The 27,002-nt window shown below is 36.3% G+C and overlaps 1 long non-coding RNA gene across 1 annotated transcript in view; it reads right to left on the bottom strand.

The window, feature by feature from the left end:
- Positions 1 to 26,706, bottom strand: part of LOC105364155 (uncharacterized) — a 53,029-nt gene extending 26,323 nt beyond the window's left edge. The window contains exon 1 of the long non-coding RNA XR_912940.1: positions 26,657 to 26,706. This is a non-coding gene — a long non-coding RNA (uncharacterized LOC105364155). The remainder of the gene's footprint in view (positions 1 to 26,656) is intronic.
- Positions 26,707 to 27,002: the final 296 nt, after the last annotated feature.

The raw sequence follows: 27,002 nt of genomic DNA, 5'->3' as shown, positions 1-27,002 counted from the left end.
TACGACATTAATGTTTATTTTTAGACACGTCTATTTTATGGTAATTGTTATTTAATGTAATATAAATGGTAACGATAATATGATTAGATATAATAATATTATATTACTTTATATTATTAAATTCATGTAAATCGATCGATTATTTGATCGATATATATCATATGTTTAACTTAATAATTAGAAAGTTAAAAGCGAACCGTCATTAACGTAAAAATTTAATTTAATTTGTAATTTAAAGTATAATTATTTCAATAAGTAGTGGTAATGTACATGTAGTCAGGCAGAAGTAGAATGTAAACTGTTTCGCCTAATAAATCAAAATGGTTGAAGTGCCGTCATAATTTAAATTAATGATAATTATAATGCGTTAACACTTGTTTCCGGCAACATGTAAATTAAGCGATGTATGAAGCTTGTTTCTATTATTACATATTTTTCTCATTTATTTTTCATTGTATAACACAAAATTTTAATATCTATAATAAGTGTATTGTAATTTTTTTTTTAAATTTCAATCTTAAAATTATGTGATTATCATCCAGTTTATTTATCTATAAAGTTCATCTCTATAAAGCTATACTATGTTATTTATTATTAAGCAAATAATTGTTGTATCAACTTTAAAATGAGCATTTCCATAATAGATATTGGAATATCAGCAAACGAATGCGTAAATATGTTGCATAAATGATGAAAAAGGTATAAAACGTGAAAAAGTTTCTAAGTCGAAAGAAAAATGAAACTTTTCATTGATAAATGATATTCAAGTTTCTCTAGGCGTGCAAAGTGCCTTGCGACTTAGTATCTCCTTTCATCTCCCTTTCGATATTTTAATAGCATCTACCGACGAAGACTTGAATTTCCGGAGGGCGGCGGTTGAAATAGTGTAAGTTTCGCACAGATGTTAAGAAACAAGCATGCAAGCCGTATACATTCGCGACTGCATACGAACACACACACACGTATATGTTTATATGCCGTGTGCATCTACGTAATGTACGTTTGTTAGGGGAAGTGTGCGTATGAACGCGCACGCGCGATTGTTAAAGGAGTCTAAGACAGGAAAGGAGAGTAAGGAGAGAGAGAGAGAGAGAGAGAGAGAGAGAGAGAGAGAGAGAGTGTAGGCACGTGAATGGCACATGCGCAGAGGCAGAGGCAACGGCAGCCGCAAGGTAATCCAGAGAAGCGCGGAAAGTTTGTATTTGCGCGGCTGCGGCCTTCTTGGAATTTCTGCGCTTGCGATATAACTGCCCGAAGCAGACGGCGTATAAGCGTAAACTTACATAGCGGCGCGCGCGCGCGCGCACACACACACACACACACACACACACACACACAAAACGTCGAATAAATAATTTTACCAAACGCTGGCCGAACGAACTCCTCCACAGCCTACAGGACTCAACTTTCCCCGGCTACTGTCCTTTTTCAAAATTTCATTTTGGCAATTATTAAGCTGGAATTAGGAGTCCGTTGGTGAAATTGAAATTGAGACAAAAGGGATGAGCGGAAGGCTGCGAGGAATGGAGGGGTACAATTTTACACTTTCGATCACTGGATACTTTCCTGCACTTCGACTCTCTCTCTCTCTCTCTCTCTCCCTCCCTCTGTGTGTGGGTGTGTGCGTGTGTGAGCGGGTGGGTGTGTGTGTATGCGTGCTTTTGAATCGGGCGCTTGGCTCTAAATTTCGAGGGAACGAAATTACAATTAAATAAAACTTTGGAAAAGTTAAAATTGGAACTTTCGCTAGCCAGTTTCATCAACGAATTAATGTTTCCGTTAAAAAGTATTGAATGTAGCTGCAACTTGTGAGAAAACCAAGTTGCGTTTTACCAAGTTTTAGCATAGGAATTTCAAACAATCGATAATTTTCATTTTAAAATTTCGAAGAGAGGAGTATTAAAAATTTGAAATAATTATGAATAGATGGAGAAAAATTATTTGAAAGATGAATAATTCATTGTTATGAGACAATTTATATTTCGATAGATAAATAATCATACCGAATAGGAATTGAGAAAGAATAGTAAGTTTTGTAAATGAAATTAAATTTTATATTGATGAATTTTTGTCTTCGCATAGTCTAAAATCTTTAAAATATACAGATGGAATTAGTTTCATAATTTTTCATTAATTGTTTGAGATAGTAAACAACGAGAATCGACATATTAATAAAGTATCGTATGCGAACGATATAACGATAAAATTTCTAATGATGCAAAAGATTTCTACTCTATAAAAATGAATAATGTCTTTAAAGGCCAAAAATTCAATTCAAAATAAATTCTAATTTTTCGAAATGAATACGTATTATTCCTTGCAACACATATAGTTGATTTATTTAAAATTTCTATTTAAATGTTAATATACCATATACTTATAAGCTTCTGAAAGATTTTAAGATTAAATGAAATTTTATTTCAAATTTTTTTCTATACAATTTCGATACAAGAATATATAATGTCTCGGATTATATGATATTTCTTGAGTAAATTGAAAATTTCTGAAAATTTATTTGCATACGTAAACGAGAATTTTAAACGTGATTTCTTGAGCGTTAATAGAATACAGAGCTTATATAACTAAATTAATTTTATGATTTAGAGGATTCGTTGAAAAATTTGAGATATATTATTTCACTTAAAAATTTTATTTACTGTATGTAATTTTTATGCTTACACTCTACTCTCCTCCGTCTAACATAAATTTTAATATTGAATTATTAATATTAATGCGAAACATTTGTTCCCAATTATTTTTAATTTACGCTCAGGTTGTTTAATTTTCTGCGCGAGCTTATTAGTGAGATTTTATGCAATAAATGTTTGCATAAATAAGGGCAAATGTATGCTTTCCTTTTCGATGTTCTCAATTGAAATTGGTTAAGTCATTTTTTTTGGATCGAAACATTATTTCAAGCATTCGATGGTTAATTTTCGGAAAAGGAACTTGACATTTCAAGAGTTTCTTTTAGATACTTGAGACTCGAGTTCAACGAATAAAACAAATCATCCTACGTACTCTTAAGGTTACAGACGCTAACCACATATCATAATTTGTTAATAATATTACATTTATATATCATCAAATTTTTTCAACTTTATTTTGAATATTAAGTTCAATTCAAATTACAGGTATTACATTATATACTTTATTACATTAATAAACAATAATATATAATACTAAATTTTTTTTTTTCTTCGTTTTTTCTTAATACTTTAAAATAATTTATATTTCACATATTAAAGTCTTTAGCTCGTATAAAAATAAAAATTCAGGAGGCCTATGTAATTCTGCTTAGTACAAGTTAGTATATTGTAATAAAATGTTTGTCAATTACGGGCATCGATAATGAAAATTAAAATTACAAATACATCGGACGGCCATTTAAAGGATGAAATTTTATTTTCTATCTTTTATTCGAAACGAACAACCTTTATTAACTATAATTTTTCTTATAGCTTTGATATCGCCTATCGATGAAATGACATGAAAGAAGCGAAGACAATGAAAGTGGTTATTATTATACCAACAGAAAGAAAGTTAGGGCGGACTTTGACATATACAGACATCCTGAGAAAATAGGGAAGAAGCAAAATCTCTAGATTGCAGCGGATGAGACGTAGGGTAGGAGAATACCGAGAAGAGTTGGGTTATTATTCCGCGAGCTGCAGGTACGCGGGGGAGTTGCTTGAGTTTTAAGTGCACTTAAGTGCTGCTCTGTCGGATGCGACACGATAAGCTCGACCGGATTCAGAATTGATACGATCGATGATGAATAGGTGAGATAGAAACAGAGGAATGGAGAGAGAGAGAGAGAGAGAGAGAGAGACAGACAGAGAGGAAGAAGAGACGGAAGAGGACCATTGAGGAAGAAGGAAGGATCGAAGCAAGGAGCGCCAATAGATAATTGATATAGATTGTCCACGAAAATTAGTCAGAAGTAAAATATATTTAAATTGAAAACTAATATATCCTTAAATATAGCGGATTGTCTATGAAAATAAATTATTTTTCTAAATTTTAATCAATATGTAATGATTTTTACATTACGTAGGACATTTACAATATCTAATATAAGATTGAAGTACCATAGAGAATTATTATTTTAATATACTGTGTATTTACTTTCATATATTTCTATTGAATTTCGGATATGATTTTATGGGAGACGATGTTGGATAGAGTGGCAATATTAATGTGCATTTAAGTAATTAAATGATTTAAATAATAAATTTCATATTGAATGTATATTCTTTAGTTATTAATTCTATTGGAAGAGTTTTTGTCAAAATTTTTCGAAGATTACGGCTTTAAATGAAATGAGTAGCATTTTAATGAACAACGATAGTATTGCAATCAATTAAAAATAATCATTAAGGTATAATTTAACATCTAAAACGTGTCGTTGTTTTTTGCTTTAAGATTCATATTTTTCAAATTATCAATAATTTTTAGATGCCATGTTTTTTAATTTAATTTGTTCTATATTAGAGATTTAACAATTACAGATAGAAAATAAACATGCAAAAGCACTCTTTAAAAAATGTTCACCAATTAAGGACTTTTGTTATAAGTTTACTTTGTCCATTATAAAAATATACCTACGGAGTTTCTCTTTACACTTATATAAACTGTTTTCACGAGACAGAATTTTTTAATTAATAATTGCGTTTTTCAATTTACGCTCATGTCTTTAATAGGCAGTTAGTTCTATTATTTTTTAATTTTGTAAAATCAATTCATTTAAATAAAATTGTCGAAGAAATAAAATTTCTGCCAATAATACTGCTAAATTGAAAACGTTAAGAAAATATGACTTTTATTATTTTATCTTTTATGTAGTATAATAATAAAAATACAATATGAAAACTAATAACAAAACGTCATCCGTCGAGCAGATCTCCACCATACATTTAAAGATAATGGAAAAATGCTTTATTGTAAATCAGTTAAGCTCCATTAAAAATGAATCGAGAAAGGATAATGTCCATCTAGAAAAAGCTCTTGGCGTATAAAAATATTCAAGAGAATAATGCATTTGCTACGAAATGAGAATAAGTACCGAGAAATATTACTTTCCCCGTATAAAACTTTCGCAACTTCATCCAACCCGACACGCAAGCAATGCTTCATTCAGTCAGAGTATCGACATTAATATGCCAATAAACGTTTAATAACAAACTAAAGCAAAGTCGAATCGTGAACCAAACGAATGAATAAAAGAAGAGCGCGCATCATCGATTCATCACAACGCCGCTGCTACCACCACCACCACCACCTCGCGAGCCGACACCACTGGGAAACGTCACAGTCACGTCCCTCAAAATATCGAAAATTAGAACCAACCCCTCCATCGCCTATTACTCCCCCCCCCACCCTCAATCGAACCCAACACGAATTGATTGTGGACGATTCGAGTCTCTCACTCTCTTAACGCTGAAGTAACATTCGGCTCGAGTTAATGATGAATCCGCTAGACTCGAGTTCGCCACATTCGTCATCGAGAGGCTTGGTGATTATTAGTCAGTGTCGGTCTCCGCGAAACCTCCTCAACGTTACAAAAATCCAGGCACTCGACGCCCTTTAAGAACTCTCTCTCTCTCTCTCTCTCTCTCTCTCTCTCTCTCTCTCTCTCTCATAAACAGACTCCCCACCCCGACTCCTCGCGACCTCGCGCCCTCGTAACGCCGATTTATGCGGGGCGCGTGCCATGGAGGGTTAGCACGCGGAGACGGCCTTCGTGCTGTAAGGGCCTCGATTATTAAACGTAGCTCCGTGTGCTCGCCGAGGTCGCCCCCAAGGAATAAGAATGGGGAAGTTCGACTTTTTCCGAGGAGAGAACGTGTTTCCTCGCGGAAATTCTCGGCGAGTGGTGACAATTTTGCTCGTGCGGCGCTTCTGCATGAGGCTAATTTTTAATGGCGAAGGTGTCGCTTTTGCTCCCGGCTAAACCCAATATGGGAGCGCGGAAGTTTAGCAACTTTGGAGTAACATTTTGCTTGAATTATTACTGGAGCTGAATTTAAATTGTTCTCTGCTTTGCTTTGGTTATATGCTATGAGCCGTAATTTAATTGAATTTAACGTTAGGCGAGGTTTATTTATTCCAAAGATTTTCCTCTTGTTACAGTTATTTAACAATTACAATGGATTAGTACTAAAAGTAGTCTCATCTCTTCAGTAGTCCCAATAAGAGTAAATTTTCTTAATCATTGTCAATTTCGCTTTAAACCCAAAAATATTTTATAATAATTTTCTTAACTACGTTATTAAAAAATGACACATACATTGGAGTTTGCCTTGTAGTTTATCTCGTTTAAAGCCAACTTATGTATTCATTTATATTATAATTATACGTTGCATATTTTACAATTTAAATTATTAATAAAGTATTATATTATTATTATATATTTTTTGTCTTTTATTTTTCAGTTGTTTTAATAAGAGTTATAATATTATTCAGAATGTGTCGTATCATATTATATTTCAATTATAAAAATATTTATACATAAATTCACACTCTTGACAGACTATATAAAAGTTTTAATATCTGTGTGAACTGAGTAGTAATCTACGAAAATATTGCGTCATGTTCTTATATATTAGCACATTAATTACGTAAATTTTCTCGAGCAAATAGAAGAATGCGCGCTTTGTTAGATAAATAATTTAATTTTTCTCGAGCACAATACTTTTTGTAAAATAATTCGTTTAAGCATCTTTATTGAACGAAAAAGATTGAAGAAATTGGTTGTAAAAAGGATATTATTTTTCTTCATCGGAAAAATTAAAATACTGATTAAAAGAATTTGTTGCTGGGTTGACCGATTTTTTTTTTTTTTTTTTTTTAACACAATATAGTTCTGTTTGTTTCAAATACATAGAATTGATATTCCATTTGACATAAATCCCGTTAATCCTAGATACATAATAACCATTTCAATAATATCACTTTTAGAATCTTCATTAACATAGAAACGCTTTATTATATTCATTCGTAAAGAATATTATTGAAAATTATTTACGGCTAATAATTTTACATGGATAGAAAGGCAGTTACGATATTTCTTTTTAGCTTTTAAGGAAACGTTATAGAAATATTAAAAAATAATTTTGTAGCTATAACAATGATAAAGTTTTTACTGTAAATCAATAAAATTTGCATATAATTTTCTGCAGCATTTTAGATAAAATTCAGCGGATGCAGGTTAACGTTTTAATTAAAAGTTTTGAAAATACCTATTAACGAATGCAATTTAATACGTAAAATATTATAACGTGTACAATAAATGCAATGAACATAGGCAAATATTTCATGTTTAGGTAGGGATTTCTGCGTATTTTTAATACGTAAGTGTTTATACAGGACGATCTCGTGTACGGTGCACGTGATCTCGTAAATGTTAATAGGAAATTATTGAACTTTTACATTTATGATGCGAGTTTATTTTTATTTTAATAGAATTTTATATTCCTTTATACAGCTCTGTTTTGCGCTTAATTCTCTTGTTGTTGTAATTTATAACCGGGTAAATATTTTGTAATGCACATGGAATATTAAACAATATAGTTTATTAATAATAAAGTTCACGGTAAGTTTAATTGAATGTAACTTTAGCGTCTCTTTCTCATAAGAGATTGATAAAACGAAATATTATGTTGCAGAAGTTGCAAATCCTCTTTAGAAAGAAATATGAATTCTTATTAATTTAAATTTCCGACATTGATTAAAATCTGTTTTACGAAAGAGAAATTTTCTAAGAATTTTTTAATGAAATATAATACATCAATCTAATCAATTTTAATTATTTCACTTAGATAAATTTTCAATTTATATAATATGAAATGGTCAAGCACTTAATTTTTCAGTTTACGTAAAATGAAATTGTAAAACACTTTACAAAAGATATCGTCCAGAATATTGTTTATTATTTGAAATAACGAATCTGTGTTGGCTTAAAGGTACTTTATTACATTAATACCAACAATATTATAATAATTTTTTACAATAAATTTTGTAAGAATTAGGTATCGAAATTCATGAACTAATAATGTATGTAAAATAAATTTGATCGATTTTCCCGTTAATGTCGCATGGAAAGGAGATTTAGAGAGATAATATTTGAATTGAATTTAAAAAAAAATTCTAAAATTCTTCACCCATCAGTCTCATATAATTTCCCAACTTTTACATTTATCGAACAAACAAACCGTCATTCATTTGTATTACGCGAGCATCGGCCAGGTAAATAATATAAAGATAATATAAAGATCGTTTAACATTAAATATACAGGGAAATGGCAGTAATAGCGTTAAATTGCGAGGATATTATCGTTATCGTCATATCGTATAGCCAGTCAATTATAAAGCTTTCACCCGGGAAATACATAAGTATAATCGGCAACGTCCCAAGATCCCCTATCTTCGGCCTTTTTTATTGCATCCCCGAGGAAAGTTTGGACTTCCTTCATTCTCTCTCCCTCCCCCCCCCCCCCTCCCTCCCCCTCCCCCTCCCCCCACCCAACGACTTTGGCTAAATTTGGCACGGAAAGATCTATTGGCATAAGATATAGCGCTTCTGACGTATGTCGACTCTGTGCCCGAGTATCGTCCATTTATCACTGGATATTCGTTTGTCTTGTAAAAAGGTCGGCGCCGGGTTATTCGCCAACAATCAGGCGCATTATATCAGGCAACGACTGAACGGCTTATGGAAACACAGTCGTCGTATCGCTCCACTCGGAAAAGAGCAATCGTCTGACGTATTAAGCACGTGATCGCGATTCCCGCACTGGCTGAAGGAAGGCCAGATCACGTAAGGGAAGCGCAAATATGTAGCATTAACGGTTGCGCGTCACGAACTACTTTGCACGTAAAACGGGAGGCAAGTCGCGCAAGGCCATAGTCTATTCGACGATCGACCATTTTCGTCCCGGAGGCGTCGACGTAACTCTATGTCCCGGCTCGGCGGATGCGAAATTTTTAATCGCCTCGGATAAATGTTTAACGTCTCTGGTCGCTGCTTGAAATTACGCCCCTCGTCATTTATTTAAGGCTTGCGGCTCCTTCAAAATCGATTGCCTTTCAAGGGAGAGTCTCCATTCGACTCGCCATATCCTTCCATATGGACATTTTATTGATAAATAGAATGCCTAATATTATCTGCACGCTAGATTACGTTCTCGTAGTGGCTGAGTGTTGTATTTTATCATAAATGTTCATTCGATGCTCGATAGTTTAAGCTATCGGTTCATCATACCACGTTGCCCATGTGTCAGGAATTCATCAACACCGTTTGGTGATTTATTACCGTACTACGTCACACTATTGTAATTAAAAACTTGTTAACAATGATAAAGTATAGTTTTTTCTTAAGATTCTTTTCTTAAGATTCACTTTGTTCATAATGCTCAGCCTTCCCACCAGCAGGCTTATAAAAATCCTTATAAATGCATCGAGATAATTCTTAATTTATGATACATTAATGGAAAATAAGAAACTCGTTGGGGAATTTTCAACGTCGAAAACGATCGCGTTATATTAAACGTATAATAGCGAAGATTCGACATTAGCGTTAAGTGTTAGAGACAAATTTTACGATCTGGCTAAGTAAGTTTGGTACGTTGTTTTGTAATAAAGTTCCAATGAGACTATCGCTTGAAGAAAAGTTTAAACGATCGAATCCGATTAAATGTAAATTCCAGGCAGAATTGTAGTTGGATTAGTAACTCGATAGGACTGAATCGCTAAACCTACGGGACCTTGAAGCGAGTCACGCGTGACCTTCCAGTAATGCAGTCGTCACTGCTGCAAACTGCCGCGAGCCGCGGTTAAACGAATTGCAAGATTGGCACGGCTTTTTACTTTTGCAACGAGACCAAGAGTCTGAGCAAGGACGGACTAGTTTCACTTGCTTATAAGCAAGATACGATGGAATACATCCAAGTTTTTTTTCCCCTTCCGCGGATCTTTTTCCCAGTCCGATACAATTATGTCGATGAAAAATTTATGGCCAAGGGGTGCGGGATTTTCGAGGCACTGCAATTGTATCGTAGAATTCCATATGAAATACGTACTAGCTTATCGGCAATTGATGTTGGCTTCATGAGGCATTTATTAATTAAAATGACGAATATGTGTATCGATTTTTTTGTTGTTGTATTTTTCTCTCTTTTTTTTTTTTAACTAAAAATTCTTTTAATGCGCCAATATATTAGATTATGCAATTTTTGGGGTCATTAGTGAAAATCAACAATTAGTGATCTCGCTGTCTGGCTGTTGTATTATATTCGAGTGAATGAGGGAGGGGGGAGGGGCGGGAAGGGGGTGGGGGAGGAGAGCAAGGACACGAGTGATTAGATATGAAATGAGCAAAGTGTTCAAAGAACGATTATCACGAGTCCTCGGTAATTACATTGTCACTTAGTGATCAAAATACGAGTATCAATTGCGGAAAGGAAGAAAACTCCAAAGGGCTCGTAAATACGTATGACATGAGGAGCATTTTACGTAAAGGCCTGGCGGGAGAAGAAGTAGCGGCTTCGAGCTGAGGGAATCGGAGAACGTGGCAATAAAGTCCGATGCGTCTGGCTATGTTGAAATCGATGCAATTCCAAAGACACGTAAAGTAAGCATAATCATCATAAATAATGGCAGTGAGGTTTACGTTGCTGACCTTACTACACAGCCTCGTAGGCACTCGGGCCGAAAAAAAGTGCACCCGAAATATCGCGGTATACGTCACTCTCGCGCATCGCTATTATGCAGAAACAATACGATGCTGACGATTAATCTTTGCGTCAGGTCGCTTTCTATTCTCGGCCCGTATTTTATTTCTTTTTTTCGGTCGGCCATGACGGTGGAAGCTTCGGTCCACGAGTTCGCATTTGAGATTTACGAGGGCACTCGAAGTTCCGTGCATCATTTATATCGTTCGTACCGCACTTGTGCTACCTAATACGTTGTTGATCTGTTTCGTGCTTGAGCAAACCAACCCTTTTATCGAGAAGTTCTAGGTGAAAATGACATAAGCTTGTAATGTAAAATGTCAGGCTCAGTCTAGGCGTAAATCTCATTCGCACTGTTTTGTCCTGCTACCAAAAGCTCGCAATTACTTGCCTTCACAACTGATAAATTTTATTATTTACTCAAGCGGGTATATTAAAAAACAAAAAAAAAAAAACAAAAAAAAAAACAAAAAGAAAGAAAAAAACGTAATTGCTAAATATGCGATAAATTGTAGCCGAGTTGACTTATTCGTCGGTATCGCGATATATATATATATATTTAAACTTGGAAAACCAAATTATTTTTATTATGGATATTTATTTAATCATTTAAAATCCATGAGAATTAATCTGGAAATGCAATCTCTGAATATTTAAGAATGTTTCATTTATTTTTAAATTTAAAATTTCGGTCGTTTCAGTCATAATGTTAAATGAAGGGATTGTAAATACTGTAGACGCTAATCAATTCTCAGTCATAAAGTAAATAATTATTATTTTGAAATTTATGTGACATGAGCCTACACGTTTTCTTATTTTTTGATAAATTCTTGCAGCTATTTTTCATTATACGATGTGAAATATGTGAAAAAATAAATAAATATAACGTCGGCAATCTTTATTCATTTTAAATTATAAAATTAAGGGAAATAAAATATTTTTTTGATGATATAAAGTTTGCCATGAAAATGTTCAAATTCGAGTGTAAGATATAAAATGTCTCGTGCATCTTCTATCAATCGAAATTATAAATTTTTTATCATTTGACAATAAAGTCCTAAAGTTAAGAGATAGAGACAGAGTGAGGGGGAGAGACAGACAGAGAGAGAGAGAGAGAGAGAGATAGTGAGAGAGAGAGAGAGAGAGAGAGAGAGAGAGAGAGAGAGAGAGTTAGATGGGGAGGGGGGATGTGAGGAACGATAAAAAGTAATCGACAGAAAAATGATTCGGATTTAGATGCATACGTTGGTGAAAAGCGGGTCAACCTGGTGCGGCCGGAAGGCTAATCCGATTTGCTGCTATTATGACGTCATTTTGATGCCGTCGACTATTTGAATCGATACCAATAATTTTACTTCAATTTATTTTTGACCCACTTTCAAACAACGCGTCTTTTGCACCCGTACATTCATCTCCTTTTTCTCTTTCTTACACATGCCCAGCTTTTCCTTTATTCTTTCGTTATTTATTTATCACTGTTGAATTTATCTCACGTAATATTCCATTGCTAATAATAATTTAACAAACAATTATGTCTTTTTTTTTTTTTTTTTTTTTTTTTTTTTTTTTTTTTTTTTATTTACTTTATTCATATAATAGTTTGATATTTATTCGTTGGGTTGCCTAGTATACTGCGATTGGTTATAAATTTTTGTTTTTTTTTTATAATGGAAATCTACTTGGAACTATTTTAATATTTTATACTATTTTAAGATCAATAGCTAATTTAACGATTCATTATGTATTAAACGAATATAATTTTAAAATTAATATCTGCTATTACATAGATTCGAATTTATGAGAATATTTTTTATATATACATTGTTATAATTTTAATCGTCCCTTTAGAATTAATTAATGTTCATCTTACAATTTATTACATCTTCATTGCAAGTTTACCCCATACGACTCTAGCGAGTTGAAAAGGATATAAACACCTCATAATGTGATAGGAATTATAATAATATATAAATTTTTTTTTATAATATTCGTCTGAATTTCAGTTTTTCTTGGCATGGGAAAAGATAATATAGCGAAATAGTGAAAGACAAGACACTCACATGCTTTCTTTCTTCTCACGGATTTTCTCATTTCATTAAATTCAATTCAAGAAAAATTCGAAATTCAATTGGAAAAACCAATGGGCAATAATGACTATGATAAAATTAGCAATATTCATAAGATTGGGGCTCGATATCCAGCTGATATTGGCAAATGGTTTGTAAAACATTTGATTATTCAAGAGGTATGGGATTGTCGACAAAGAGTCGTGGAATGTAGTAGAGTAGATAGACAAGAGTGAGAGAGGCAGAGGGACAGAGGTTGAATCACGCGAGTTAAATGAAAAAATATCGACGGTTAAGCTGGCATTGTAGCTTTGCACCACGAGACAATAATGGCCGCTCGTGCTTCATTTTAATTATTTCAGAGCGCTTTTGCAGGGACCGGGGAAAATCTCCGCAAAGGCGTTTCATCTCCTCGCAATTATTTTTCTTAATTGATCGAGCGAACGACCTGTAAGAACTCGGCAAAGTCCTTCGCCTAATTGTTCCCGGCACTCGCAAAAAAAAGAAAGGAAAAAGGTACGTTACCTCTGCAACTGACCAGTTCACCTGCTCAATCGGTGATCAATCGCTCAATGACATGTGTGCGTGAGAGACAAAAGGATAATACGCAAATTCCCTAAAATCGAGCTTCTTAGTTTGTAATTTGTAACCAATTAGTCCTACGTTTCTCGATAAGCGTTTTCTATCGCATGTCGCTTTCATTTAGATTTATCGGCCTTCAATTATTTACAAACTAAACATACTCGGAGCATCGAGATTTCTATTATACATTAAATAATTATTATTAGTATGTTGTATAATGTACATTACATATATGATATTTTTTAATACATTTTTGGCTTAACGAACTAATGAGAATAGATTTATTGTTAGCCACAAATTAATCTACAAGTTAACCGCCAAATTCAATTAAAATGAATTTCCCCTACAATTTATAACTAATTGATATTTCGCTTTTATTTAATCATAAAAATGTATGTTAAGAGATAAACAATAGTTTTTATGCTTTATATTAGGCAATTCTGGTAATCCTAAATTCCGGCCGAATTACATTAATTTTATTGTCACTGAAATTACCTTGAATTTAAATTAATTATAACAAAATTAAAGAATTGTCGAGCATTTGAGCATATTGGAAAATCTCCTGTTCGACACCATTTAACTTTCACATTTCGCTCTAAAGCCTTTATAAGGTAATTAAAATTTGTACTTCATATAACTTTTTCGCGATCGCGACCAAGAGCATTGTGCGGCGATCATTACGGAGATATTGTATGTCGATATACTGTTGCAATAGCAAATAAAAATAAGTACGACTAAAAAATATAAATAGAAATAGAATAAAAAACGATATTCCCAGCGACATGACTAAACCGGGTAAATGATTCGTTGTAGGAGTTAAATAGAAGAATCTTATTGCGAGATGTTAAGGGAAGTGCAATAATAGAGTGTCTGGACCAACTTTTACAAGGATACAGCCGAACACACTCTATGTTGATATAAAGTATCTGAAAATTGTCGATCCTATTGTCCGACGATAGTGAGGCGAGCGACATATTTAAAAGGAACGCCATTAATGAAAATAAAATGATTCGCGTAGTCTGCAGTCCGGGGATGCTGATAGAGCACTTAATTTGTATAAGAGAACGTCACTCATTGCCGTGCCATTCAGCTGCAATCTACGACAGCATTCATGCGGGGTGACATAACCATGCGTGCGTCCATTCCATTCCCCTCGCGCCCTATTCGCCCTTTCGCTTCTTCCCGCCAGTTCCTTTCTTTCTTTTCCACTTCTCCTTCTTTCACTCTCGCGAACATTTTCATTGCAATATTCTACGTAGCGTCACAAATGTCGGAAGGTATTGCAAAAAGTTTTACGTAACTTTCGGCCTGTATCGTAATTTTTTTTTTTTTTTTTTTTTTTTTTTTTTTTTTTTTTTTTTTTTTTTTTTTTTTTTGAGCGAACCAAGAGAAATTATTCCAAGCACCGAACCCTTCTCATCATTTTAGCCTCTCCACTTCATTTCATTTCACAATCGATCTTCAGTTAACGATTTATCAAATAGCGTAGCGTAATATGTACAATATTCAATTAAATGTTTAGTAATTATTTTAACGTAAATATTGTTTTTCACAATTAAGCTTTTCATGTTGCTTTAGCATTCGCTTACATGGTCCATTTGTATATCCGGTACGTGCAATACCGATTAAGTTTCACTAATTTAGCGAAATATTTCAATAAGCGAATATGTAATTTTACTCTGATATTGGTAGTGTATTATATCGTAGAGAAGGAAAAAGGAAAAAGGAAAAAGACTTTGTTCGATTAATGCAATTTCGTAATGATAATTGTATATTGGAGCGAAAGATTTTTCCAGGATAATTAATAGAAATTTTGCTTGGACATTTCAAAGGTTAAAATTTTCATACTATTTGAATGTATTATTAGAAGGGATGATCATGCCAGAGGAAAATAAGCGTTGGAATTTTGAAAAATCTTAGCAATAACACCAGAGACAGTCATGATTATTAATATTAATATTTTTATGTCCAATCTCTCTCTCTCTCCCTCTCTCTCTCTCTCTCTCTCTCTCTCTCTCTCTCACTCTCTCTCTCAACTCAATTAAATTTTTTTATCGCTTTTTCTTACTTTTCCGATTCTTTTTTACTTCTTAGATACGAATGTGCAAACTAGTGCTCGACACGATCCGTTTGCGATCTATTACGTTTTGCTGTCTCAGGAGGGCGTTATATATGTGCAGTAAAGAAACGGTCGACGGGTGAGTGGAACTTTTTATCCTCGCGTTCGTCGGTGTGAATCTCGTCGAAGTATACGCAACTTCTGCCTTGAAAAGCTCCCTGCGAGAATAGCAAATGAGATCTACGTCTTCTTTTTTATTCATGGACACCGGTATCTGAGTTTACGCCGAGGGTCGGCGAGGCAAGGGATTCGCCCTGATCAGGTTGAAAAATGCTCTCGACACGGGAAAAGAAAACTTTCTCTCGCTTATGTTTTCATTTTTTTTTCCCCCTACGAGATCAATCGCTTTTCTTGCTATGGTAAAAATTTAGAAGCATTTTTTACAATTACGGATTCCGTGACAGTTCCTTATCAAAATTTTATTTAAAATTTATATGAAATCATCATTATATCGATACTAATAGATCATTCCCTTTCGCTCAATTTATAATAAAACTATTCGTATTTAGCTCATTGGATAAAATTCAATAGATAGAATTTATCTCAATACAATTGTGTCATTAATATTTACCACAAGCACTAGTCATTTTTATTCTAAGTAAATATTTATTCTAAGTAAATATATATATATATATATATATATATATATATAGATATATAGATATATATGGCTTTACAAACATAACGTTTGTAATAAATAAATTTTCTAAATAATAATATGCCATTATTTTGCAGAATTTTTTTCCAATATCCGATTGTAAACTCTTATAGACTACGATAATTTTAGAACAAAAGATCGTTAGATTATTCATCATAGAGATGATAAATAAATTTTGAAATTATATTTTCACAAAGCCTGATTACATTATTAACGATATTATATTAAATTCAAAAGAATAACTCAATTAGTTAAAAATCGTTATAAAAATGTTGTAAGTAATGGTAATTTATTCATACGTATGAACGTGAAACATATTTATTAAATTGAGAAAATGGTACAATGTATATTTATATCTATGTAAATTGTTTAAATTATACGTATTGAAAAGCAAATTGCTCTTTGGTGAAGTAAAAGGATTGAATGTGACTTGTTTGAGTATTATGTAAAACTTTTTGATTATATACTGAGATAAATATTAAACATTTAGCATGCAAAAGTTTATCTTCCAATGATAATATCTTGTTAAAGATATTAATTATAATATGATTCTCAAAAATTAATTTGATTCAGTAATTAATAATATTGAAAGTAATAATGCAAACATTATTGAAATATAAATTTTATGAAAATAATATTCAAAATAATAATTCGCATTAACTTTTTTGTGCACATAGTCTAATTACTTTTCAATTAATTTTGTTTAATCTTGAAAAAGTTGAATTTATTTCATTTTAAATTAATGTATGGCAGTGTAAATATGCACACATGCATATGTAAATGTAGGTCTATCTCTTTTAAAATAAAACTTGCATCAATAATAGCATAATAGAATTAGTAAAAATCTTTTTTTCGAAGGATTAATTAATGCCGACGTGCAATGTGCAATCACAATTAATGTCTTAATTAAGTCATTATTGAGTGTTTGTGAATTCTTAAATTCTATTGTATTTATTTGATATCGATATAGCTATGTTCTTTTAATTTTTGTCGCGAAATAAATCTTACTTATAGCTTAATTATAAGATAATTAATTTTCTAACTATTGGCAATTAATTGAGTTTTAAGTGAGCCTCAAATTCATTAAATTTATAATTAAATTACATACGTATAATATTTTATTTTAAGATACAGAGTGGCTCGCTCAAGCTTGTACCAACTTTTCGTAACGTCTCATTGTTGTATCGCGAGTAAGCTGCGCGCGCACACACAAATCTGATACGCACACGTAAATTCCGCGAGCATTGTAAATCGGCGATTCGCGACTGTTAATCGTATTCGAGACCACCGCACGCACGCGCAATTGACGTCTGTAGGGAGGCGCAACGAACCGTAAAAGCCCTGGTCGAGTTAAGGTATTTCACGGAGTTACGTCAAGGATGTAATAAAACAGTCGATGCCGATCACCGATAGGCGCGAGCCTGTGTGCGCTTATCCGCATGTGGACGATATGACCACACGACAGTGACAAATTCTCAGGGCTTCGTTGAAAATATGATAATGATACGGAAAAGTACCGAAAGACTTTTTGATGACGATGATGGCTCAAAGGCTTTCTCGGAAAATTATGCCATGCCGTCCGTAAACATTCGTCGAGTGGCCCAACGATTTTGTACACGAGCATTCGTTACTTGAAGTTTCGCTCCACGCGTGCTAATGAGTTCTGCAAAAAAACTCGCTTCATAATTATCTTTAATTACTCATATAATTACATATACAAATTCAATAATGTTTCAAAACTTCAATAATTTTGTGAATCGCAATCGCATAACGGAAATCATGACGCAACCGCACGCACTGATGAACAACCCCGTTACCTACTTTCGGTGAAATTATTTATTAAGTTTTTTGTTTATTGGATAATTGTATGTGATGAGAATTGCAGTCGATAAATTGAATGCTATCTATCCCTATCCGAGAGAAGGAAACAAATTTCATCGGTCGATATTTCTCCTATGGGTTTGAAAATTTAATTCTCATCTTATCTATATGTAATGCTCAGAATGAAACTTTAGCAGATAAAAGTCCAGTGTGCTTTAATGATTTTATATTATAAAGCTTTTATAGAATATCAAGCTTTATATAATACTGGATTTTAAGCGCCTTTAAACTCCTTTAAATAATCTAATAAAGTTTAACAAGTCGTAATACATTGTCATCGCCTCATAAAAATATATACTGATAACATTGATATTTTTATGACATTAAATTACCGTCATAATTGAATACCCCCACTATTTTACGCTCATATTTATTATATTTATTTATATTATTTTTATTTTTTTATTTATTTTTTTTTTTTTTATTTGTTTTTGCTATAAGCCAGACGACTAGTCTGCGTGTCCGATCGTGACAAATTAGCCAGATTACCTAAACACATAAGGTCGCCGGGAAAATAATCGCTTCTTTCTCGTGCCCGATGGTTTAATCGCTGAAACTGGAAAATCTATGAAACCGGGTGGGATAATAAAATCCCGTATAGTTGGCGCTCGTATATTCTCATTCCAGTCGAAACGGCCTCTACAAACACCACATGTTAACAGAATTTTTTGCCCCCGCTTTATTGTACAAAAAAAAAAAAAAAAAAAAAAAAAAAAAAAAAAAAAAAAAAAAAAAAAAAAAAAGGTACAAAAAGTTCACTCCCCGCCGTAGGCAAAAAATGTGTCCAAATCAAGCGAGCCCCGCAACTGCCCCCCTACCCACTAGCCTTGTCCTCTACCGTCAACCGGCGAACCCTTCCCTCCGCCTCAGCGCCTCCCCACGTCGTCGAGCTGCGCAACCAAGCAACCCCATCGCTTCCCAACATCCTGGCGTTTCGTTTGTTTCGCCGTCACGATGCGACGAGCAGCGAACCTTTCGCCTACAACGACCATCACAGCGCCTCTCAATATTGACCGGCTTTTCTTCCCTTTGTGTCCCGCGTTGCATTCACCCTCGAGCGCACCGAGTGCCGTGAAATTTCTGGGATACCAAAATTTTCCTCTCCTGCCCTCGAGCTTCCCCATAGTCTTCCATATAACGCGAGCTCCGTCTATTTCAACCTCGCGCTCATCCTCCTCGTCACGGTAGTCCTCTTCTAGCCATCCTTTCCTTCCTACCTTCCAGCTTCCATACAGCATTATCTTCAGCTACGGTCTTAATAATAAACCCGAACCTTATGATTTTATTAACCCTTCTAATACAACAGCATTTACAATCTTAATGTTGGTTATCTATCTCCGCAGCGCATCAGCACATCAGCACATCGGCACATTAGTAACCATATTAGCGTCCTTACCCCGAGCGCCGAAGAATCCCTTTAATTGCCCATAATAAATACTTATTGGATTAGACTTTTTAGGACGAGACCAGCTGCGCAATGAGGATTTTATCATTGACGAGAGTATTTTACGAATTAGACCAGTCCAACACCCACAACCGCCGCCCCCCCCCCCCAACCCCCCCCCCCCCCCCCCTCCACTCCCCTCCACTCCACTCCCCTCCCCGCCCCTTCTACTTCCTATATTTTCTAATAATCATTCACGAGGACATTAAGCACGCAGAAAAATTCAACATCCCCAGCTATCACTCACATCGCGTTAACTCATACGTTTCTTTAATTACACGCATGCGCGCACGCGTAACCAAGCACACACATATTCAGGATTCAGCGCATGTTGAGAATTTACGAAAATACATGGCAAAGAAAAAGATAAATACGACTTTTACTAGCTACGGTATGAAAAGTATGAGGAGAGCTGAGAATATTCGATAAATAATTCTTGGAATATGTAGATATAGAAGGATAAATATGCCAAACGAGGAGATTTTTTTTAAGCACCGAACAGTCCCTCGTTAAAAACAAAGGGCCCAAAAACATATAATAAATACTATGACATTTAAAGTTTGCTTTAATTATTATTTTTCTACTGGTGAGTAACAATATTTAAAAGTCTGTCGATAATTTGCAAAATTCTTGTGTTGTCGAGCATCTCGTAATATGCCTTGTGAGCGTCGAAACAGAAACTTCGCAGTTCTGATTTATTAACTACATAATGCTCGAAGAAACGTTCTTTACTCGTTCGACAAAATATAAACAATGCAGCGACAGAGAGAAAATATTAATTAGCCTTTACATTAATCGACGAATGAATAAAAATATAATTTTGACAAACGTGTAATAATTAAGCCACTTGGATATAAAGTTTATTCGTCATATTACTTTTGTATCATTAGTGAAATACTGTCCCTATGGTATTCGCTTTGCACATACATCACACTGTTGTGTACGTATAATTGCGCTCGGTGACGGTGTGCGCGTGTGCTCGGGCGCGCAATGAAAAATCATAATAAATACGGTTGTAGAGGGACTCGAGCGACCCGGACGAATTCTACATTAAAAGCTGAAAAATGTCTACGCCGGCGCACACTATTACCCATTAAATTAATCGCTTCACGTAAAATCCATCGACGAAGAGAAAATTCTTCCTCTCCGTCTCCTCCCCCCATACCCCATCACCAATCGCCAATCGCCAATCGCCAATCGCCAATCGCCAATCGCCATAGCCTTACCGCAGCTCGTATCGGCCAGCACTCGCGGCACTAACAATCTACGACATTAATTGACGATCCGGTCGAGTGACCCGTGAGCCACGAGACCCACTCGCACCTAACCTCGACGAGGCATTTGGCCGCGTGGTAACCGCGTGGGAGTCGTCGTCGGCTCCTGCCATTTTCTCAGCCTCGCGGCTCACGTGATTTTGCACAGCGGATGCTGTTTAAAAGGGCCAGTTGCACGCACGGGCTTACCATAGCGACTCGGTGGCTCCGGCGACGAGCGGGACTCTCCTCTCTTCCGGGGTGTGGTTCGCAGAAAGAGGCGGGCGGCGGCCAGCCGTACGTTCGGGTGGGGCCAGGATGTCGTCTCCCGTGTCCGGAGTCAAGGATTTTGACGACCCCTTTATAGGCCAAGGAACGGCGAGCCGAAGTCTCGTGGATGCCGCGAACGAGGACGAGGCATTCGCGCACGCGTCTCCCGGTGCTCGTTCTCGCGACCGATGGCAAGAGCCACGAGAACAACAAGTGAGCCGATGCTCGGCTCCCCCCCCCCCTCCCGCGACAGCCTAATACTTGTCAGGATACTCTCGCGCACGGTAATCCTCTAGTTTCTCTCTTGCTCGGGGCGATGCGGTAGTAGAAGATCGGGCCGGGATCGCCGAGTGGGGCTCATCCAGCCTTCGCTACGACATGATGGATGCACTTTTGGCTCTTCTCTCGCGCCTCGAGACGCCCGTCCCTCTTCTACATCAGCTTTTGTCGAGCACTCGATGAAGCATCTAAAGCATCGGCCGTACGCGATGAGCGTCCTCGTTGGCGAGGTAACGAACGAAGTCCGCGGCACTCCCGATAACACTAGCCTCTCGCGCACGAAGGAAGAATATGAAGGTTGTGGGCTGTCACGGCCGTGCGAGCCACCGAGGAGTGTCGATCTAACGAGTATCTATCGGGTTCCAAGTGGCCGGGTAAATACGTTGACTCGACCCGAGCTGGACGACAGTGTGGCCGGATGAGGCGAGCGTCGCTTTACCGCACGACGGCCTCCTCCCCCGACCGCCCGCCCCTCCCGCCCCTCCCGCCCCTCCCGCCCTCACCCGGCACCCCTTTGATAGTGACCTCGCGGACCTATCGCGCGTACCTAACCTCTCTCCCACGCTGGCGGTATCGTAATCGAGATGCACCCATCGAGGTAGGCTACTTGATTGCACGGCCGGACGACGTACCGAGAGCGATCAGGCTGGAAGGTATCGTCATCCGATGTGGCTTCCATGTGCTATGTGTGGAGGAGAAGGAGGAAAAGGAGGAGAAGGAGAAGGGGGGAGGGAGGGTGTAGGATTACGGTGGGCCGGATGTCTCCCGGATGCACGCCCGCGATTCAATTCACGAGTACCGAAAGCACTTTACTTTGTTCGTAGGACTCTGAGATTTTCTAATCGAAGAGAGAAAGTGCACGCGTAAGCTTCGCTCTGTCACTCCCTCTTTCTTTCACTTTATGCTCGGCGATCACGTGACGGAACTGCGAACGTATATGCTTGTCGCGTTCCTGTCCGCGAGTGCGTTCGCTACCACCGCCCAACTGGAAAGTTGGCGCGCACACGCGTTCGTACGAGCCGCCTCTGACTCTCTCGCTGTCTTCCGACACCCTCGCAGGGTCTCGGTGCGTCCCTAGTCGTCGTCCTCGTCGTCAACTGACGCTCGCGGCGAGGCGTACCACTACTGACGCTGCACCCGAGGCGTCAACGTCGGCGGCTCCCTCTCTCTCTCTCTCTCTCTCTCTCTCTCTCTCTCTCTCTCTCTCCAGCTCTCTAGCTCTCTAGCTCTCTATCTTTTTCACTCTCGCGTTCGTCCGGTGTTGCCTCGCGACGCCATGACGATGGCTCCCTCTTGCTCCCTTGGGGGTGGGGGTGAAGCAGTATACACCCCCTACGTCCGTCGAAGCCCACGTACGCTCGACCTCGCGGGTGCCTTGCCCCCACTGCTCGAGCCGGCGACTACGCCAAGTCTCTTTTCTCCCCTTACCGCCGACGCGACGTCGACTTCCACTACCGCTGCCGTCGTCGCCGCCGCCGCCGCCGCCGCCGCTGCTACCACCACTATTACTGCCACAACCACCACCGCTATCACTATCGGTACAGCCAGTACCGCAGCTACCATCACCATCGCCATCACCACTACCATTACCGCCACCGCCAACGCCAACGCCACCATCTCCACCACCATTATCAACAACGCTAGCACCAGCACCATCACCATCACCATTGCCATCACCATCACCATCACCATCATCACCATTACCAACCTAAGCACCCTCTTCGCCCGCCGAAACAAGAGGGACAGAATGGGAGAGGGAGAGATAGAGAGAAAGAGTGAGAGAACGAATGAGCGAGTTGGTCGGTGGTAGTGGTGGGCGGAAGGGGGAGGAAGTGATCCGCCGGCGGCCCCACCAGCGTGTAATATTGATCGGGCGGAAGGGCGGCATCCCAGGCCCGTAGTCTCGAGTTAGGCGCCCCGCTGGGAGCAGAGCTCGATGAGCCGCGCAAACCTCGCCGCCTTCATTCCTGACTCTCCCACAGCCCGTTGAGGCGAACTTGATGAGCGAGCGAGGCCAGATAGCGAATGATAGTAAGAGAGAGAGAGAGAGAGAGAGAGAGAGAGAGAGAGAGAGAGTGCGCACACATATAGAGCACGCGGTAAACATTTTTTCAGGGGCTTTGTGGCACTGGGAAGCTCGCACACGAGTCTCGTGATGAAACGCGCTCGACAATCCGTGAAAACTAACTTTTTGGAATGTCCTATCTTTTGATATTTGCTTTGTTTGTTTTGAGTTTCAAGAATAGTATGGATGACGAATGAGTAGAATCTTTGGGGATAATCCGATTACTAATTAGTGCTCTTTATCTCTTGATTTTTTTCTCAACTTCGTTTTTTCATTCTTATTAAATGAAATGACAGCCGAATTCGGTCATTTCGATTAATAATTTATCAGGCTGACATTTTCGTTACTAATAGAAAAGAAGTTTAATCGCTTAATTCCAATACTTACTATTTCACTTACTTTAAAGACATAAAACATCATATCGTTATAAAGTTTTTTTTTTTTTTTAATATCATTATATTTTGCTTTTCTTCCGGAATAAAAATGTACGTACTGTGCAAAAACATCGTTTTAAAAACTATGATTGGAATGTAATCATTATTCATAGAAATAATATTATCGCTGCTCTTATCGGCGATTATATAATCAAATAGTTAAATTCGTTTCAATACAATAATATTACTATATCATTTAGAAATTTCTATCCGAATATAGAAAATATAATTTAAAAACGAGTCGGTATAATTTATTCAGTATTTTTTAATTTAAAAAGTCTTGTATTCTTTCCTGTGCAGAATTTCAAAAAGTACTTTCTATTACTAAATAAAAGTAATTAATTTTGAAAGAATATATTATTTTCACTATCGCAAAAGTATAATGTTACTTTAATTTATTTAATTATAGTATCTACAATTAAAAATATGAAAAGCTTCGTAGAAGAATATGTTGCTTAAATGTATGTTTATAGTAAAGTGTTTTACAGGAAATTTTTAAGTGAAATTAAAGTGGAAGGCAGAGTCGGCTGAAGATTATTTTTCAAAATTGAACTCCTTTATTTTGCTGTTCATTGGATTGTTTATTATATTTGCGAATTGTACGTCACAATATAAGAAGTTTGGGAACTTCTGGTGGATGAAACCAAGTTTCCATGTGCCAGTCGCCAAAGAGTCGTTCATTTCTTTCTGATTTCTTATTTTCAGTTGCTTATTCCCCTTGCACTCCTCGTTCCTCTCCGTCGCCAACTCTATCTTTCTCTCCTTCTCTCTCGTCTCGTCTCGTCTCGTCTCGTCTCGTCTCGTCTCTTTCTCTCTCTCTCTCTCTCTCTCTCTCTCTCTCCCTTTATTTCTCGCTCTCTTTATCCTTATTCCATTCCACTTCAATCCGCCTTTTTTTTGTTTTCACTTATTCTACGAGAACAGAAAATCAATGGACAAAATAACGACACGAATCCTAAATAGAATATATAAATCTTTTATCAATTTAGGTCTTAAATATGTAGGTCAGATCTTCGAAATAAGAGTGATGTGGGTTTCATTTTTACATCGGTGAGAGATCTTAAGTGACTTGAAAATTTCGAGTGGCCAGATTTATATTGCATAGTTCATTGAAATTTCATGTAATAGTGACATTTAAATTAATACTTATGACAAGAAAGAAATAGTTTAATAAGAAATTTATTAATATTTTTTCATATAATATCATACACATTAAAATTATCTTGATTTTCATTCTTTTTATAATGTATTATACTACCCTTACAAGAGTGTCATATTTTAAATCAAGACAAATATTATGCTCTCTCTCTCTCTCTCTCTCTCTCTCTCTCTCTCTCTCTCCCTATTTACTTTAATACTTAACTGTATGACGTACGGGATTTAAATTTACTTTAAGTTTAAACAAAAGCGATCGTATATCATAATGAGAAGAATAATTCTCAATTGATATAATATTTTAGTTTGTACTGTAAAAACAAAAGGATGCGTTACTTCTGTACTGTATATTCAGTAAATTGATAATTATTAACGTATAAATTATACGACGAATTTTACAATAATATATTGGATTATGGACTATTCATATACATCATCATCATTTGCTCTTTTCTCGGAAAGCCAAATCACCTACTCCCCGATTTAACGGGACGACGTGTTAATTTCGGCACTGAAAACCGAATTGTTATAATCATGGGTGATAACGCCTCCCTGCAGATATAATTCAATGACAACTCCACCATTCCGAGCCAAAAAGTAAGAATAGCAATAGCACAAGCCGTAGAGGACGTCGATTCTCGCGCTCGTCAATGCGCAGAGTAACCGATCCACGGTGCGGTTGTTACCACCATCACCACCACCATCACCATCACCACCGCCACCACCACCAACCCCCACCTGTTCCCCGACAGTTATATCTTTAGGCTGCCGGAGCCAGCTGAATCTCACCTCACCCTCGACTCTCTGCGTCCTGAGCTCCGCAGTCATTAACTGGCTGCCGCCACCCTCCTTCCCTCTTCACTATTCGCTCGCTATATATTTCACTCTCCTGCTTTCTCTCTCTCTCTCTCACTCTCACTCTCTCTCTCTCGCTCTCTCTCTCTCACTCTCACTCTCTCTCTCTCGCTCTCTCTCTCTCACTCTCACTCTCTCTCTCGCTCTCTCTCTCTCTCACTCTCACTCTCTACCTATCTAGTGCTAAGAAACTCCCACCCTGTAGCTTCGTAGACATGGATGTGTAAGTATGCCTTCCTCGAGAATCGACCGAGACCTCTTCTTTTCTGACATAAACTTGCAAATTAAATTTAACTTTGAGGGATGGAAAGAATTATGTGATTTCTCTTGCCGCTCTATTGTCTTTTTGTAATAATAGAAATGTTTCTACCTTCTGTAACGTTTTTTCTTATTGTAATATTATAGATAATAGAGAATAAATAATGGTGGCCTCATTATTAAAGAACAAGATAATTACGATATTGGATAAATAATCAATCGATTAGATATGTATCGATCGTAAGATATATGAGGTTCGTTTAATAATTTAATTCCCAATCGGAAAGGTTTTTATAAGCTTCGTACATCTATGTTAAACTGTGCTCATTTGATTAAAAAATAGTTAATAATACTAAAATAATAGAACTACTACAAGTTAGTGTTTTGAATTTATTAAAAAATATACCCCTGCAGGATTATCATTTATAACTTTTAAGTTTTTTGCCATTTAGATTTAAAATTTATCGGCAAAAAATTTCAATCAAGAACAATATTATTATAAAAATTTAATTAAAGATGTCTTATTGAATGATAAAGAATTCTATAAAGGCTTGGCCTATATCAAATAAGTGGGAATTCTTAAAGGAGAAAACTGTAGATAACTTACCACTATAGAATTCTTTTCAAAAGTTGTTAAAAGTCTTGTAAGATCTGAAACAGTAGAGAAAATCGACTTGTTATAAAGAATGCTATATATAATGCTAAGAATCGCATAATATTTTATAAATTACATTTATTAGAAAGTATAGTAAGTAGTATAATAAAAATCTTATAGATAAATAAACAAGGTATGATTATGATCTATGATAATGATAATAATACTTAAATAAATTGATGGTGAAGCTTTGTCGAATTATTTTTTTTCTGCATATTTATAAATGCTAATTGCAAGCACTACAAGTATCACATAAGAATATAAAAATATAATTATACAATATTTTATGAGGCGTTAT

This window comes from Ceratosolen solmsi, unplaced genomic scaffold, assembly GCF_000503995.2.
Source record: "Ceratosolen solmsi marchali unplaced genomic scaffold, CerSol_1.0 scaffold43, whole genome shotgun sequence".
Lineage (NCBI taxonomy): Eukaryota > Metazoa > Arthropoda > Insecta > Hymenoptera > Agaonidae > Ceratosolen > Ceratosolen solmsi.
Note: the sequence above shows the minus strand (reverse complement) of the source record. Positions and strands in the feature narration are given on the sequence as shown.